Source organism: Lotus japonicus, chromosome 4 (assembly GCF_012489685.1).
Source record: "Lotus japonicus ecotype B-129 chromosome 4, LjGifu_v1.2".
NCBI lineage: Eukaryota > Viridiplantae > Streptophyta > Magnoliopsida > Fabales > Fabaceae > Lotus > Lotus japonicus.
In genome coordinates, this window is record NC_080044.1 from 5,552,483 (window position 1) to 5,571,198 (window position 18,716).

Sequence of the window (18,716 nt, forward strand, 5' to 3'; positions counted from 1 at the left end):
GCTCTGAAGACCAAGTACTTCTCCTCTGAGTTCAGAATCAGAAGATACAACGGTCAGAGGATCCATGCTTCCCTCTGACTCTGATCAACAAGCTTCACAAGTTTCAACACGAAGCATTCCTCTGATCAGAAGTCTACTAGGTTAAAGGTCAAGTCACTATCCAAAGTACCAAAGCAAATGTATTATCCTGACGACCTAACCTAACATTCTCAGCCACAACAGAAGCTGGAAATTCCATATCTGCCCTCCAACGGTAGCATTTCCATGCAATGTTCAAATCCTAATCCTTGGAGTATATATAGAGGCTGAAGATTGAAAGATGCGGTTGGAAGAATCTCATACGCGCAAGCTATACTCAAATCTTCTAAGCATTCTTTCTTCATTGAATTCATTGTGTTTACTACAAGCTTTTAAGAAGCAATTTCCTTGTAAACAATATTTCCTAAACAGTTGTTTAGTTTACCTTTAGGAGATCAAGGTTGATCGGATCCTAGAGAAGACTAAGAGAGTGAATCTTAGTGTGAGCTAAGTCAGTGCATTGTTAGTCACTTGTAGGTTTCAAGTGCAGTTGTAACAATTCTCTGATTAGTGGATTGCCTTCATTCTAAGAAGGAAGAAATCACCTTCACGGGTGGACTGGACTAGCTTGAGTGATTCATCAAGTGAACCAGGATAAAATCCTTGTGTGCTTTTCTAATCTCTTATCTTAAGCACTTTACTTGTGTCTCGAAAGATTTGCTAAAATCTTAAGGTGGAAGTTTTATTCTGAAAACGCTATTCAAACCCCCTCTTTCTACCGTTTTTCATACCTTCAATTGGTATCAGAGCGCAAGTTCTGATTACCACACCTAACAGTGTTTAGTGATCCGGGCCGGTGTGAAAAACAAATGGCTACCACCTGTGAGATGCAAAAAGATGATTACAATGCAAAGCCTCCCATGTTTGATGGTCAAAGGTTCGAATATTGGAAAGACAGAATTGAAAGTTTCTTTCTGGGCTTCGATGCAGATCTCTGGGATATCATTGTGGATGGCTATAAGCGTCCAGTTGATGCAGATGGCAAGAAGATCTCCAGATCAGAGATGACTGCTGAGCAAAAGAAGCTCTACTCACAGCATCACAAAGCTAGAGCTATTCTTCTTAGTGCTATTTCCTATGAAGAGTACCAGAAGATTACAGATCGTGAGTTTGCCAAGGGCATCTTTGAATCCTTAAAGATGTCTCATGAAGGAAACAAGAAAGTGAAAGAATCAAAGGCGCTGTCCTTGATCCAGAAGTATGAATCCTTCATCATGGAACCTAACGAGTCCATTGAGGATATGTTTTCCAGATTTCAGTTGCTGGTAGCTGGAATAAGACCTCTTAACAAAAGCTACACTACAAAAGATCATGTCATAAGGGTCATCAGAAGCCTTCCTGAAAGATGGATGCCTTTAGTGACTTCAATAGAGCTTACAAGAGATGTTGAGCATATGAGTTTAGAAGAACTCATCAGCATACTGAAATGTCATGAGCTGAAGCGCTCAGAGATGCAAGATCTGAGGAAGAAATCTATAGCCTTGAAATCCAAATCTGAAGAGGCTAAATCTGAGAAGTCAAAAGCTCTCCAAGCTGAAGCAGAAGAATTTGAAGAAGCATCAGAAGATTCTGATGAAGATGAGCTGACTCTGATCTCAAAAAGGCTCAACCGCATCTGGAAGCACAGGCAGAGCAAGTACAGAGGCTCTGGAAGGGCCAAAGGAAAGTCTGAATCCTCATCAGGCCAGAAGAAGTCCTCAATCAAGGAAGTCACATGTTTCGAGTGCAAAGAATCAGGGCACTACAAGAGTGACTGTCCAAAGTTGAAAAAGGACAAAAAGCCAAAGAAGCACTTCAAGACAAAGAAAAGTCTGATGGTGACTTTTGACGAATCAGAGTCAGAGGATGTTGACTCTGATGGTGAAGTTCAAGGACTCATGGCTATTGTCAAAGACAAAGAAGCAGAGTCAAAAGATGCAACTGACTCTGACTCAGCATCAGAAGAAGATCCTAACTCAGACGATGAAAATGAGGTATTCGCTTCCTTCTCAACCTCTGAACTAAAACATGCTTTGTCTGATATTATGGATAAGTATAACTCTTTATTGACTAAGCATAAAAAGTTGAAAAAGGATTTCTCTGCTGCTTCTAAGACTCCTTCTGAACATGAGAAAATTATTTCTGAGTTGAAAAATGATAATCATGCTTTAGTGAATTCTAACTCTGTGCTTAAGAACCAGATTGCTAAGTTAGAAGAAATAGTTGTTTGTGATGCTTCTGATAGTAAGAATGAATCTAAATATGAAAAATCCTTTCAAAGATTCCTGGCTAAAAGCGTAGACAGAAGCTTAATTGCTTCAATGATCTATGGTGTAAGCAGAAATGGAATGCATGGCATTGGCTATTCTAGACCTAATAGAAATGAGCCTCCTATGCCTAAGGCTAAATCTTTATATGAATGTTTTGTTCCCTCTGGGACTATATTGCCTGAACCATTACCTGTTAAAGTTGCTAACCCCCCTCTAAAAAAGGGAACCTTCTCCATGTCTAAATATCATGCTAAAATTCCTTTACACTACCATGTTGAGAAACTCAAGGTGATCAGAACCTCTGAGGTAACTAACAAGAGAGGACCCAGAAAGTGGGTACCTAAGGATAAGATTATCTATGTTTTAGATATCCTTGATAGCTCCACTGAAACACCAATCATGGTATCTGGACAGTGGATGCTCGCGTCACATGACAGGAGAAAGGCATATGTTCCAAGAGCTAAAACTTAAGCCTGGAGGCGAAGTTGGCTTTGGTGGCAACGAGAAGGGTAAAATTGTTGGTACTGGTACTATTTGTGTTGATAGTAGTCCATGCATTGATAATGTTTTATTGGTAGACGGCTTAACTCATAACTTATTGTCTATAAGTCAATTAGCTGACAAGGGTTATGATGTTATTTTCAATCAAAAGTCCTGCTGGGCTGTAAGTCAGATCGATGGCTCTGTTCTGTTTAATAGCAAGAGGAAGAACAACATTTATAAGATCAGATTATCTGAGTTGGAATCTCAGAATGTGAAGTGCCTTCTTTCTGTTAATGAGGAGCAATGGGTATGGCATAGACGGTTAGGGCATGCCAGTATGAGAAAGATTTCTCAGCTGAGTAAGCTCAACCTTGTCAGGGGCTTACCCACTCTGAAGTTCTCTTCAGATCCTCTTTGTGAAGCATGTCAGAAAGGCAAATTCACAAAAGTCCCTTTCAAGGCAAAAAATGTTGTATCTACCTCAAGGCCGTTGGAACTTCTGCATATCGACCTGTTTGGACCAGTGAAAACTGAGTCTATAGGTGGCAAGAGATATGGGATGGTCATTGTTGACGACTATAGCCGCTGGACATGGGTAAAATTTCTATCCCGCAAGGATGAGTCTCATTCTGTGTTCTCTACCTTCGTAGCCCAAGTGCAAAACGAGAAGGCTTGTAGGATTGTGCGTGTCAGAAGTGACCATGGTGGAGAGTTTGAGAATGACAAGTTTGAGAGTCTGTTTGACTCCTATGGAATTGCACATGATTTCTCTTGTCCCAGAACTCCTCAACAAAATGGGGTTGTTGAGAGAAAGAACAGAACTCTTCAGGAGATGGCTAGAACCATGCTCCAAGAAACTGGCATGGCAAAGCACTTTTGTGCAGAGGCAGTAAACACAGCATGTTACATTCAGAACATAATCTCTGTGAGACCAATTCTGAATAAGACTCCTTATGAATTGTGAAGAAAATAAAACCCAACATTTCTTATTTTTCATCCTTTTGGTTGTGTTTGTTATGTTCTTAACACTAAGGATAGATTGCATAAGTTTGATGCTAAGTCTTCTAAATGCCTATTACTTGGTTACTCTGATCGATCTAAAGGTTTCAGATTTTATAATACTGATGCTAAAACAATTGAAGAATCTATTCATGTTAGATTTGATGATAAGCTTGACTCTGATCAGTCAAAGCTAGTTGAGAAGTTTGCAGATTTAAGTATAAATGTTCCTGACAAAGGCAAAGCTCCAGAGGAAGATGAACCAGAAGAAGCTGGTCCCTCTGATTCACAATCTCAGAAGAAGAGCATAATCACTGCGGCTCATCCTAAGGAATTGATTCTGGGTAACAAAGATGAACCAGTCAGAACCAGATCAACCTTCAGACCCTCTGAAGAGACCTTGCTCAGTCTGAAAGGATTGGTGTCCTTAATTGAACCCAAGTCAATTGATGAAGCTCTTCAAGACAAGGACTGGATTCTGGCTATGGAAGAAGAACTGAATCAGTTTTCCAAGAATGATGTTTGGAGCCTAGTGAAGAAACCTCAAAGCGTTCATGTGATTGGAACCAAATGGGTGTTCAGAAACAAGCTGAGTGAGAAAGGAGATGTAGTCAGAAACAAGGCAAGGCTAGTTGCTCAAGGCTACAATCAGCAAGAAGGAATAGACTATACTGAAACATTTGCTCCAGTAGCAAGACTAGAAGCAATCAGACTGCTGATCTCTTTCTCAGTGAATCACAACATAATTCTTCATCAGATGGATGTTAAGAGTGTCTTCCTAAATGGTTACATCTCAGAGGAAGTCTATGTTCATCAAACCCCAGGTTTTGAAGATGAGAAGAACCCTGACCATGTTTTCAAATTGAAGAAATCTCTCAATGGTCTGAAGCAAGCTCCCAGAGCATGGTATGAGAGACTCAGCTCATTCCTTCTGGAAAATGAGTTTGTAAGGGGTAAAGTAGATACAAATCTCTTTTGCAAAACTTACAAAGATGATATCTTAATTGTGCAAATTTATGTTGATGATATTATATTTGGTTCTGCTAATCAATCGCTATGCAAAGAATTTTCTGAGATGATGCAAGCTGAATTTGAAATGAGTATGATGGGAGAACTCAAGTACTTCCTGGGTATACAAGTTGATCAAACACCAGAAGGAACGTACATCCATCAGAGCAAGTACACTAAAGAACTTCTGAAGAAGTTCAACATGATAGAATCTACAATTGCTAAGACTCCAATGCATCCTACATGTATCCTGGAGAAAGAAGATGCAAGTGGTAAAGTTTGTCAGAAGCTCTATCGTGGTATGATAGGATCACTTCTATACTTAACTGCATCTAGGCCAGATATTCTGTTTAGTGTTCATCTATGTGCTCGTTTCCAATCAGATCCGAGGGAAACCCACTTAACTGCTGTTAAGAGAATCCTGAGATATCTGAAAGGCACCACTAACCGTGGCTTGATGTATAAGAAAACATCAGAGTATAAGCTTTCTGGTTACTATGATGCTGATTATGCTGGAGATAGAACAGAGAGAAAAAGCACTTCTGGAAATTGTCAATTTCTGGGAAGCAACTTAGTCTCATGGGCAAGCAAGAGGCAATCAACCATTGCACTATCCACTGCAGAGGCAGAATATATCTCAGCAGCAATTTGCAGCACTCAGATGCTCTGGATGAAACATCAGCTGGAGGATTATCAAATCCTTGAGAGCAACATCCCAATCTATTGTGATAACACTGCTGCAATCTCACTGAGTAAGAATCCTATCTTACACTCAAGGGCAAAACACATTGAGGTAAAGTATCATTTTATTAGAGATTATGTTTAGAAGGGCGTACTTCTTCTGAAGTTTGTTGATACTGACCATCAATGGGCAGATATCTTTACAAAGCCCTTAGTAGAGGATAGATTTAATTTCATTATGAAAAATCTGAATATGGACTTTTGTCCAGCATGAAGATGGATCAGAACCTCTGACTATGATGCTTCTTTATCAGAAGATGTCTAGTTCAGAAGGTAACTCTATCAGAGTTTAAGTACCCATTGGTGCTCACTCTGAAGCTGAGACAGTAAACGTGTGTTAATAGGTATGATACATCGTTCCTTGTGCTCGTGCTGACAGTCTGTCGTAATGAGTGTTGATGTGCTTCTCTCCATCGTGTGTTATGTGTATTAACTATTGCTATGATGTCTTTAATTTTTAACCGTTGATTTTACTTTGTTTTTTAATCAACAACGGTTATTTTCAAAACCCACTATACACACACGTTCTCCATCACTTCCTGCGTTACTCTCTCTCTCTTCAGTTTGCAAAATCCCTTAATCCCCACGATCTTTCTCTCTCTTCATTCATCCTCTTTCTTTCTACCCAAACCTTCAACCGCTTCAAAGATGGTGAAATCTAACAGAGGTGAAACTGTCGATGGAAGGAGATTTCCAGTCATGGAAGTAGGTCAGATTACCGGCCAATCGAGCTCTGCAACACAACGAAATCAACCAGAAGCTCAAGCTACAGGGCAGATGATTCCTCTCGCACAAAGGGGTTGTGCCGTTACGTGTTTCTACTCTCCTGATGAACTCCAGGTTCTTGCTGAATGGAGATTCGACCTTGACAACATTGCTGCAAATGGGTTTGATCTTCGTCCTGAAGTTAAAGCTCAAGGCTGGGAAGAATATTTCAACAGGCTTCGTGGTCCAGTCTACATCAAGTTGGTAAAGGAATTCTGGAAACATGCCGACTGTGATGATAACCAAGTGGTTTCCTACATTGCTTGCAGAAGAATCATCATCACGGAGAAATTGATTGTTGATCTTCTGGGTGAGCACACTGGCACAGACTACAGATTCCAACAGACGGAATCAAAGGTGAAACCCAAGACCAAAGAAGGTACCAACAAAGCTCTCTACACAAACTATAAGTCAGGCAAGAGTGACTACAAAGTGGTAGAACTTCATCCTAAGCTGAGGATTTGGCACAAGATTCTGCTTCATTGCATCAATCAGAGATCAAAGGGAAGCTCTCCAGACTACATCAACTTTTGTCAGAAAGTGATGCTCTTCTTCATTCAGGATCGCAAGAAGATCTGCATTCCCTTCTTCCTGTTCTCTTACCTCAAAGAATGCATCAGGAAGTCCAGAACAACTGCTTCTTCAAAGTCTGCTATCAGATACATTCCTTTTGGAAGATTTCTCTCAGACCTCTTCCTTGAAAGCAAGTTGATAGAAGATCTGACTAAGGCAGGCTGCACAGAGGATCTGACAACTGTTGTTGGTGATGTCTTCACCTCCACATCCATGAAGAAGATGGGATTGATCAAGACAAAGGTTGCACCTGATCATGAAGATACCTTTGATGAAGTCAGACAGAGAAGAGTCCCTCTGACCAATTACCCTCTGTGGTCCCAAGCTGATGATCCAGTTGCTATCTTGCACTATCTAGCTGACTTGAGGGAACAAGGTTATGAAATAGATGTGGACGAGTTCTTCAGAACCCTGCCACCAGCTCCAGAGTTTGATTCTCCTCCCAAGAAGAAGAAGAAGAGAAAAATAATAATAGAGGAATCCTCTGAAGAGTCTAATCCCTCTAACGGTGTTGATCAGAAGAAGAAGAAGAATGACAAGCGTAAGAGGAAGCATGTGGAACCCACCAAGCTAGATGCTCCATCTGATGGCGATGATGATGATGCTCCTCCACCAAAGAAGTCAAAGAAGCAAGTGAGAATAGTGGAGAAGCCAACTCGTGTGGAACCAGCTGTTGAGGTAACCAGAACTGAGGCTCCTGCCAGGGTTACTCGGTCTGCAGTGAGATCATCAAGTAAGTCTGCTGTTACATTTATTGATGATGATTTAAGCGCATTTGATGCACTCCCAATCTCTGCACTTCTTAACCGCACTGCTACCCCACTCTCTCCAATTCAAGAGTCTCAACTAGCTGAACAAAACACCTCTCCACCCACTTCACCTAGATCTTCATTTTTTCAACCCTCTCATGAAGAAACACCTCTTTGGATCATGCTTCAGACTCCAAGACCCTCTGAACCTACCTCACCTATAACCATTCAATACAACCCATAAGCCTCTGAACCCATTATTTCAGATCAATCACACCATGAACGCAGAACCTCTGATCACTCTGTCCTCAGAGCATCAGATCATCCTGTTCGCAAAACAACTGATACAGAAAACACAACTCCTTGTCCCTCTATATCTTTTCCCACAAATGTTGCTGACTCCTCACCCTCCAATAACTCTGAATCCATTTGCAAATTTGATCAAATTGCGAAAGAAAAAGAGTCTGCAATTCCTGAGTACTACCATACCGTTTCAAGCCCAAGGAGATATCCTGGACCTAGACCAGAACGTCTAGTTGATCCAGATCATCCCATTCAAGTAGTCCCTCTGAATGCAGCATCTCCTTCATCTCAACCTATCCAACCAGCACTTCCCTTACAACCAGAACTTGTTCAACCAGAACCTGTTCAACCAGAGAACTCAGTCTCTAACCATTCCTCGGTTAGATCTCCAAACCCTGAGGTTGAAACCTCTCAGCCTAACCTTGAGATCAACACTTCAAATGTCCAAACTCTAGATGTTGGTTCTCCTCAAGGTGTTTCTGAAGCCAATAGCAGTAATCACCCTACTTCTCCTGAAACCAATCTCTCCATTGTTCCCAATACCTATCTCAAACCCAACTCCCTTCTTGAGTGCATCAGTGTGTTTAATTATGAAGCATCATTAATGATTCGCAATGTGCAAGGTCACACTGACCTTCATGAGAATCCTGACTCTGTTGCTGAAGAATGGGATCATCTGTGTGATTGGATGATTGCTCAAGTTCCTATTATGATGAGTCATCTCACAGCTGAAAGGGATCAGCGGATTGAAGCTGCTAGGCAGCGTTTCAACAGAAGAGTGGCTATGCATGAACAACAGCTAAGGGTTGAGTTACTTGAAGCTATTGAGGAAGCAAGAAAGAAGAAAGAACAAGCAGAAGAAGCTGCACGCCTAGAAGCTGAACAAATTGAAAATGCAAAGTTAGAAGCTCTGAAAGAAGCTGAAAGGCTACAGGCTGAAGCTGAAGTTCTCAGAGGTCAAGTTCTTGCACCAGTGCCTTTCACAAGTGCTGCCTCACAATCCACTCAAGCTCCTCACTCTGCTCAGGATGTTCCATCTACTTCTACTAAGCCAAGTTCTTCCAGACTTGATATTTTGGAACAACGTCTCAACACTCATGAGACTCTCCTGTTCAACATGAATGAAGCACTTCAAGAGCTCCTGCGTCGTACTGTCAAACCTTAGTTTTAGGATCTCTATCGTTTTCTTCTTTAATTGATTAACTTTTAGTTCTTTGTTTTCTTAACCTTAAGTTATTTGCTTCTATGTTTTATATCTATTTATTGCATTATGTGATTATTTATGGTGTGTTTCTTATTGCATTTATCATAACATATGTTTGAAAACTTTTTCTTTATATATATATATAGCCATTACATATTACATCATACATCTACGTTACTCTACAATGGAGGATCCTTCCTCATTCTTCTACATTCCTGGCGCTGCTCCACTCTTTCCCTCTCCAGACGATCGAGTGTGTATTATATGTTGCCGAGCCTGTTGCTCAGCTCATCCCTTTCCAGACTCTCTTCCATCGCCTCTAGTTTCTTCTCCACAGCTTCTTTTTCTTCCAGCAGATTCAGCTCCAGCTGGCACAACTCCTGAATCTCCTCCACGAAGCAGAGGAACTCCTTCAGATATTTCTCCAACTCTGGACTAAGATCCTCTTCCAGCAGCGTTGTGATAAGCTCATGTATGGTTCTTGAACCATCTGGATGCCTCACATTCATGAATACATCTTCTTCAAAGGCCTTCTTTTTGAGCTCTTCTAATGCAACCATGTATGATGCCATTTTCTTATATTTGGAATTGATCTTGTTGTGAAGCTTACTGTGTTCCTATTCGCTTTATATAAGCATCCTTTTCTCTCCGAAAGTTATTGCTACTGCAGTTTCTCGAGGATCAAATATTGGTAACTGAAGCTTCTCTTTACTCCCGTGGCCGGTAGTAAACGTTCTACACATGAATTAATTCCTGTCTTTAATTCGCTAATCTCTTTTTCATCATTAATTAATTCTCCATCTTTTTGAACTTAGTCCTTCCTTAAGGGGGAGTACCTCGTACTTTACGCTAGGTTTTTCACACCCCAGGCTTTTTGCTTATGACAAAAAGGGGGAGTATAACCCAGTTTTTTGATGTATATGCTGATTAGTGTGATTTTGTTTTTGGAGAATTTAAGAGTTCCACTGTTATGACCATAGATATGTCACTGGGCAAATACAAGGAATACATTTCACTTCTTCTGAAGTGTTTTTAGTTGACTCTAATACCCTACTCGTGACTCTGAATACTTATGCGCTCTGATTATCTCATTTTATCTATGTCATGCGTTTTCACTCTGAACTCTTATATTATTTAGCTCAGAATCTAGATATTACTAATGTTCTCATTAAGTCTTAGATTCAGGGGGAGCTAAGCTCAGAATAAAGCTGTGACTTGGATTCAGAATGAGCAAAATAAACCATTCACATCAGGATAAGTCTAATTCCAATTCTCTAAACTCTGAGTGAATTCAGTTTATTGTTTAAGAATTGTTCATCAAAATACTTGGTTTTGTCATCATCAAAAAGGGGGAGATTGTAAGATCAAGTTTTGATCGTGTAGTACAACTCTATGTTTTGATGATTACAAGTTAACATTTTAGTATGAACAATTATGGTACTCTAACGTGTTTTCTGAGTGTGCTTTTAACAGGCTCTGACCTTATCTTAGTTTCACACAAATCAGAAGCATTGTGCTTAAAGAGTGACCCAAGCAACGCTTTCGCAATCTCTATGTTCAATCTGAACAGTAGAAAAGCTCCAGAAGATCTGTAGTCAATCAAGCTCTGATATGGATTCAACTCACTTAAAGTTCTGAAGATCCAGACGTTCTGACAACCCAGATGTAACACCCTCTAAACCCCGCATAATAATATATCATAAATCAGAGTAAAATGCATAACACAGAGGGTGTCACACTTATTCTCCAGAAACATAAATCAAAACACCTGTCATGCTCATAATAAATATATAAATTTTCCAACTTTAATGTCGCAACATCATATGTATAGCACAGCGGATTTATTTCAACTCCAAAATTTAACATAAAGAGAGTTCATAGGTAACTCTTAACATCAAGGTACAAAACTAAACGTTTCACGGTGTTACATAACAGAGCATGACTCCCCTAACTAAACCGTAAATGAAAGACTAGCTCCTCCAACTAACCCTCGTGAGAAGCTCCACTATCTTCGGTACCTGAGCGATGTCGCATAGAACATCATTCCAACAGAAGGGTGAGAACTCATATCATATGGATAAGCATAATAATAAATAATGTAAAAGCTTATCTATGCCCCACATAAATTACTCACATTCACTAACAAATAATAAATTATGTAATTTTAACATAATTAATCAAGTTCACAGCTATGGCAAATACTCCATAAACTATAGCTCAATTAGAACATATATAATAGTCTCTAATTACCACCACATCAAATCTCTCCAAAAATATCACCATAACACATATGACTCAAGTGAGACCCGTGCAAATGCCTTTGGTACCAAAGTTGTTATCCTTAGCGGTATCACCGCGTCCACTCCAGACAGATAACCACCAATAAAGCCCTCGCTCTATGCTTCAAAACCACTCCAGTTTTGGGACAAGTCACTAGCCTCCACGAGAACTAGCAAACATTGCCTCTTGACAACTATGCAGTGTATTGTGCAAAACTCAACTAACATATGCATATTCAGACCATCTCCAAGTTCTAATTATTTTAGCATATTCATCACCAGTTGCACAAAACACATATTACATGTTATCAATTATACAACTTGCAATCACAACAACTTAGCATCTCAAACATAACATCAATTCAGAAACAACATCATATAATGATTATTAAAAATAGATGTAAATTAAATATAATTCATATATAACAGGTTCTGCAACTATTTCCTAAAGACTGGATTTCTCTCTAAATTTTCCCAAAAACTCGCGACATGCTCATGCTCGCCATCTCGCGACATCTCACTGCACAACTCGCCATGTCGCGACATCTCACGACATCTCCCTACGCAACTCGTCATGTCGCTGAATAACTCGCCATGTCGCGACATCTCACGACATCTCCCTACGCAACTCGCCATGTCGCGACATCTTGCGACATCTTCCTGCGCAACTCGCCATGTGCGCGCACCACACATCTAATGAACCATTAAACAGATGTAAATTATCAAATATACTCAGAAAAATCTAATATTTTTATCATGGTTCCGTATACACGTTTTGTAAACCTCTATAAATTTTCAAGTCACAATTCAAAGTACAAAAATCAGGAAAAATCGTACACTAACCGCAGTTCGTAAGAAACTGGACAGCTTAACCTATACTCACTAAAATACACATAACTCGAGCTACAGACGTCGGAATGACGTAAAACCAGTGGCAAAAGTTTCGTAACAGAAAAACCTACAACTTTTATGAAGACTACTTCTTCAAATTCGGCCATTAACATAGCACGAAAAAAAGGGTACAAGAGAACGTAAATTTCTGCGCATCATGCAAGCCTATCATCTACCCCCAAAATCATCTAAAAACCAAACCCTAACTATTTCAATTTGGGAATTTTTGCAACCTAGGGTTCCTAAATCATGCTTTCTATCATTATCCACTATCATACCAATCTATAAAACATGAATTCAAACCCTTACCTCTTGTAGATCAGTTCTAAGTTTTCTCCTCTTTTCTCCTCTCCTTCTCTGCTTTCACGTGTTTCTTGTTCTGCTTCTCTTCTAATCCTTATTTTTTTTCTTTTCTTTCTTTCTATTTCACTCCTCACCCTTAAATAGCCATACAATGGGCCCCACTCTCAATTACTCACACTAAACCCTAAAACCTTATTTATCTATATCACATAATCACTTAATTATCTAACAAAATCACTTAATTACCATATACCATAATACTAATTAAAATAAAATAATAAATAACCTAATAACAGAAAATGGGGTGTTACACCAGACACTCTGAAGGTTCAGATGTTCTGATGGTGTAGAAGACTCTGAAGATACTGAAGCTGAAAAGTGAAGACTCTGAAGTCCAGAAGCAAAATGGCTCTGAAGACCAAGTACTTCTCCTCTGAGTTCAGAATCAGAAGATACAACGGTCAGAGGATCCATGCTTCCCTCTGACTCTGATCAACAAGCTTCACAAGTTTCAACACGAAGCATTCCTCTGATCAGAAGTCTACTAGGTTAAAGGTCAAGTCACTATCCAAAGTACAAAAGCAAATGTACTATCCTGACGACCTAACCTAACATTCTCAGCCACAACAGAAGCTGGAAATTCCAGATCTGCCCTCCAACGGTAGCATTTCCATGCAATGTTCAAACCCTAATCCTTGGAGTATATATAGAGGCCGAAGATTGAAAGATGCGGTTGGAAGAATCTCATACGCGCAAGCTATACTCAAATCTTCTAAGCATTCTTTCTTCATTGAATTCATTGTGTTTACTACAAGCTTTTAAGAAGCAATTTCCTTGTAAACAATATTTCCTAAACAGTTGTTTAGTTTACCTTTAGGAGATCAAGGTTGATCGGATCCTAGAGAAGACTAAGAGAGTGAATCTTAGTGTGAGCTAAGTCAGTGTATTGTTAGTCACTTGTAGGTTTCAAGTGTAGTTGTAACAGTTCTCTGATTAGTGGATTGCCTTCATTCTAAGAAGGAAGAAATCACCTTCATGGGTGGACTGGACTAGCTTGAGTGATTCATCAAGTGAACCAGGATAAAATCCTTGTGTGCTTTTCTAATCTCTTATCTTAAGCACTTTACTTGTGTCTCGAAAGATTTGCTAAAATCTTAAGGTGGAAGTTTTATTCTGGAAACGCTATTCAAACCCCCCCCCCTTTCTACCGTTTTTCATACCTTCACCTTAATGGGTCGGTTGGGCCTCGGGGAGAAAGACCCAAACTCCTGACGCATTCTTTACCTAAGGCCAGCGCTCCTGGGCGAGGGGCCCTGGAGCCTCGCCCAGTCCACAAGTCCACAAGACACCGAGCTTGAGGCGCGAGAGCTAAGTGTGTCTTTAAGCAAAAAGCTAAGGCGAGCGCCGCATGAAACTAATCAATGCTAAAATCCAAAGCTTAAGGATGAAGAGCAATGGTCAACATGGCTCAGTAAACAAAGCATTTAAAATCTATATATCCCCAACTCCTCGCTACATTGTCTTTTCCTCGGGCGGACAAAGTCCACAAGCAAACTTGTAGCCATGGCTCTTGGCACGCTCGTTCCAACGTAGTTACACACATGCTTTGAACCGCAACCCTTTGACATGTGTCAAGCCTCCGCCACACGTCATGCCCGGAAGTGATGCTTAGGTCAGCGAATCCATTGTATCCCAACTGCTATCTTTGAAACGTCTCTTCGAATCGTAGTGAATCCTGAAAATTTGAATTTAATCCAATCAGCCTTAACCGTTGTAACTTTTCATTTAATGCGCTACCCTCGATTCTCGGAAACCGCTCTATGCTCCTCTGAGTAGTCATTTAACCCTCGTCATGATAAGGCACGACTTCCCAACCGTTTCTTATATCAACTTTTGAATTCCGCTTTCTCCTCTTATTCACTGCTTCTGAAATTTCAACAAATTGCTGATAACTTTGCATCCTCTACCTCTTCGTCCTTAACCCCCTTTGTTATCGAAAAAATGACTTCCCAACGACGTACCAAAGGATCTTCACGATTGATCGAGGTCGTACCCGATACAAATAATTAATTAAGAAAACTGTAGTAACTAGGAAGTGACTCCTAGGTCGTTTCCCAAGGATTATCGTTTCAACAAAGACTCAGTATTAAGAACGCACAACGCACACACACTAGGGGGGTTCTGTGATTCAGTTTCAAAATACTAGCAGAAAGTAAAAACAGATTAATATAATCAAGTAAAGACGGACGAATCCCTTTGTTCAGTATATCGCTGCTCAATCACGGGTATCTAAAGATCAATTCTTGTTATTAGTTTCCTAGTTCGTGAGAATTAATTAACTAAGCGATAACTAATTCACACATTCCTAAACTAAGCGATTAAGAATCGTTTACGCCCTAATATGAACTAAGAGAACATACATCATCTTCTATTTCTAATCATAAGGAATTAAGCAAACCTAAGCCAGAAGTAGAGATGAAGAAAACTAATCAGGCGAATTCTATTAAGCACTATACCTCAAGAGCACGATATACTTTGCAAAGGAATTCGTTCGAAGGGAATTAGCCTTCCATGGATGGGGCGAATTCAGCAATTAATTTGGAGGAAGTAGGGGATAAAAGCATAAACCCTAGTAGAGCTCTAATAATTACTGAAAAAACGAAATTATATTAAATAATAGCAGAAGGCAAAAGGTAATTGTTTCTCTCAGCACAAACCCTTAAATAAGAGCTGAGATCACAAATCCTAATCAAAATCAAATCCTAAAAGATAACAATAAATCCTATCAAATCCTAAAGATAGAGTTTTAAAATAACAACCTAAATAAGTTTGAATCTTAAAGATATCAAACCTAATTTATTCCAAAATTAAATCCTAATATTTCCTAAAATACAATCTTCCTTCCAGCACAATTAAATCTTCATTCCACAAATCTCGAAAATGCCCTTGATGTCAAATAAAACCTGAAAATAAGAATAAACGTAATTAGACCAAATAATAGAAATCTCTGTCAAGCAAGGTCAATTAATTACGAATAATCATTAATAATGACAAATTAAGGCTATATAAAATGGGTTAAATATTGCTCATCAACGATCTCGCAACACCACCCAAGTATCTCTATCTTCGGTTAACCCTCCCTCCGCCGGGGAGCTTCCCCATAATGAGAACGAGAAAAATCCTTTTTGGCACCAAATCTTCTCCTCCCTTTACCCATTCACAGTTCGAGATCCCACCCAGAAGGCCATCTGCCAACCTTCTGAGTTGTCCACTGAGAGGAACGTGACTTGTGTTTGAAGTTGGATTAGTATTATGAAGGAGAACGTTCAGGAAATACCTAGGAATAGTACCATAGTCGCTATAGGTTATAGCACGAGTCTTATTCACTTCCGCCTTAGGGAGAAAGCGTTGGTAAATGGAATATGAGACACGAAACCCTGGACTGTACGAACGATCGATTTCAATTCTCGGAAGTTTGCCGAAACCGAGTTCCTGATAACTCAGGAACCTTAAAACGAACTGTAGATAAATACTTTTTCTATTCGGAGCTTCAAAAGAAGATTCCACACGCGTTCACCCATTTCTTTCGATGTTTCCAATCTTTCTTCAGAAGGAAGTTTTCTCTTCCGACATCAACTGCAAAAAGTAACTTTTCGGGTTAAATCGATTAACACCGTTAGTGAATCGTTTGTTTAAATTCCAAGAAACCTGTTTCGTGTTCTGGAATTCTGTCTCCGGATTCTATCTTATAATTCACAGAGTAATGTGCAGGAAAAATCGGAATCGCGAAATTTTCATTTTCCCGCATTTTCCCTCTCCTATAAATAGCTTGAAAAACCAAAAATCTTCACCATTTCACCCATGGAGGCCGCGGCTTGGAGAGGAGAAGGAGGAGGAGAGATTTTCGCCGATTCTTGCCTGATCGTTGCACTGACACTTGCTATAGGTAGGCCTCGAGGTACTGATGCTTTTCCTTACCTCTAATCGTAAATTCTATCGCTTTTCTCTATGTTTTTCTGTGCTCAAAGTTTCGAGCTTTTTGTATAACTGTCCAAATAACTTGATTTCAGTGTCTAAACTTATTCTCTACTAACCCAAGAGTACTTCTAGTGGATTACTTTTCGCCGAATCTCGCCGAATCGCCGTCGAACTTCAATTCTGCTCAAAATACCCATTTTATGCTAAGGTTCCGCTTTTTGGATAAAAAACTCTCGACTGAGCTTAGCGTCAGTAGGATTAGTTGTTATAAATGTCGTTAGGATCACGCTCATCCAATTTATTTTTCGAAATTCCGATTTTGAGTTTCCGAGCTAAAAATCTTGACCAAAATACCCCTGTTCTAGTTTTCGATCCAATAATTTTTCTGAGAGTTTCCCTGGCCTAGATATCGCGTAAGAATACCTAGGAATTAAATTAGATCAAAGAAAAAGTTCGGGAAACCCTATTTCTAGAAGTGGCCGAAACTTGGTGTTTTGGTACCTTGTCCAAAAATAATTTTTTGGTCTGTATGACCTAAGCCATTGCGTAGCTCTTTCAATTGTCGAAATTTTGGCATTGGTTTCGTGTCATTCGGAGTTCTGCAGCTCAAGTTATGTGTGTTTTAGCAAACAAAGTTCTATTGTCAATTCGTGCCTAAATAGGAACTCTGAAGCTTTAAAAGCTTTCTTTTCAGGTTTTGATTAGTGTCATTAGGTTATATTGCTCCTTAGTGACTAAGAAATGATATTTTGCTTAAGGTTTGGAACGAGTTGAGCTGAGGAAAGGGTCTTTGGAGAAAGCAGTGAGGTTTCACAACTAAGGAGGACGCCCGGGGAACTTTCTAAGTTCGGGAGCTTTATTTGGATTGGACTGCGATGTTGAGCTAGGATGGAGAAATAAAAAGGTAAGGGTAACTCGGTTTTAGCGCGTCTTTGAGTCTCGCATGCTTTTATCGCACTGCATGCGTTTAAGATGAAGGTGTTTAATTTGATTGGCAATTGATTGAAATATTTGCATGTTTTGCAATGTTGTATGCTTGCTTATGTTGAATGTTTTCTAAGGCTTGTGCCAAATGTTTTCTGTAGGCTTCGGCCGAGTGAACTTATTGAGACGTGTGTCTCCGTTTTCTGAGAGGCTTCGGTCGTTTACTGGTTTCTATCATTGAACTGAGTTGGTATGCAATTGAATTGATTTATGTTTGTTGATAATATGAATAACATGTGGTTATCCTGATTTGATTATTGAATTAGAGATTGTTGTTTGAGTGACTACTGAGTTGGATGAGATGTTTTGATTTGCTTGAAGTGGCAGTGGAGTGGATATTTTCACATGACTGTCCCGTCTTGCGAGGCGTTATCAAGTGGTAGTGGAGTGGATATTTTCACATGACTATCCTGTCTTGCGAGGCGTTATCAAGTGGCAGTGGAGTGGATGTTTTCACATGACTGTCCCGTCCTTCGAGGCGTTATCAAGTGGTAGTGGGGTGGATATTTTCACATGACTATCCCGTCTTGCAAGGCATTATCAAGTGGCAGTGGAGTGGATGTTTTCACATGACTGTCCCGTCCTTCGAGGCGTTATCAAGTGGTAGTGGAGTGAATGTTTTCACATGACTATCTCATCTTGCGAGGCGTTACTTATTTGTAGTGGAGTTTATATTTTCACATGACTATCCCGTCCTTCGAGGCGTTATCAAGCGACAGTGGAGTGGATGTTTTCACATGACTGTCCCGTCTTGCGAGACGTCATTGTTTGATTGATATTGTTGAAGATTATTGATATCTGATTTGTTGTTATATGGTTGAGGATTGTTGATATCTGATTTGATGTTATATTGTTAAGGTTGTTGATATCTGATTTGAGGTTATATTGTGGAGGTTGTCGATATCTGATTTGATGTTATATTGTCGAGGATTGTTGATATCTGGGTTGATCTATATTGTTGAGGTTATTGTCATATGATTTGATTCTATATTGTTGAGATTGATTATATTTGGTCTAATTCTATGTTGCTGCTTCTATTGATATCTATCTTGGATTATATTGTTGGTTTATCTATTTGTGAATATCTGAGCTGTTATATGCTGTTAAGTTGATGTATGAATAAATATTA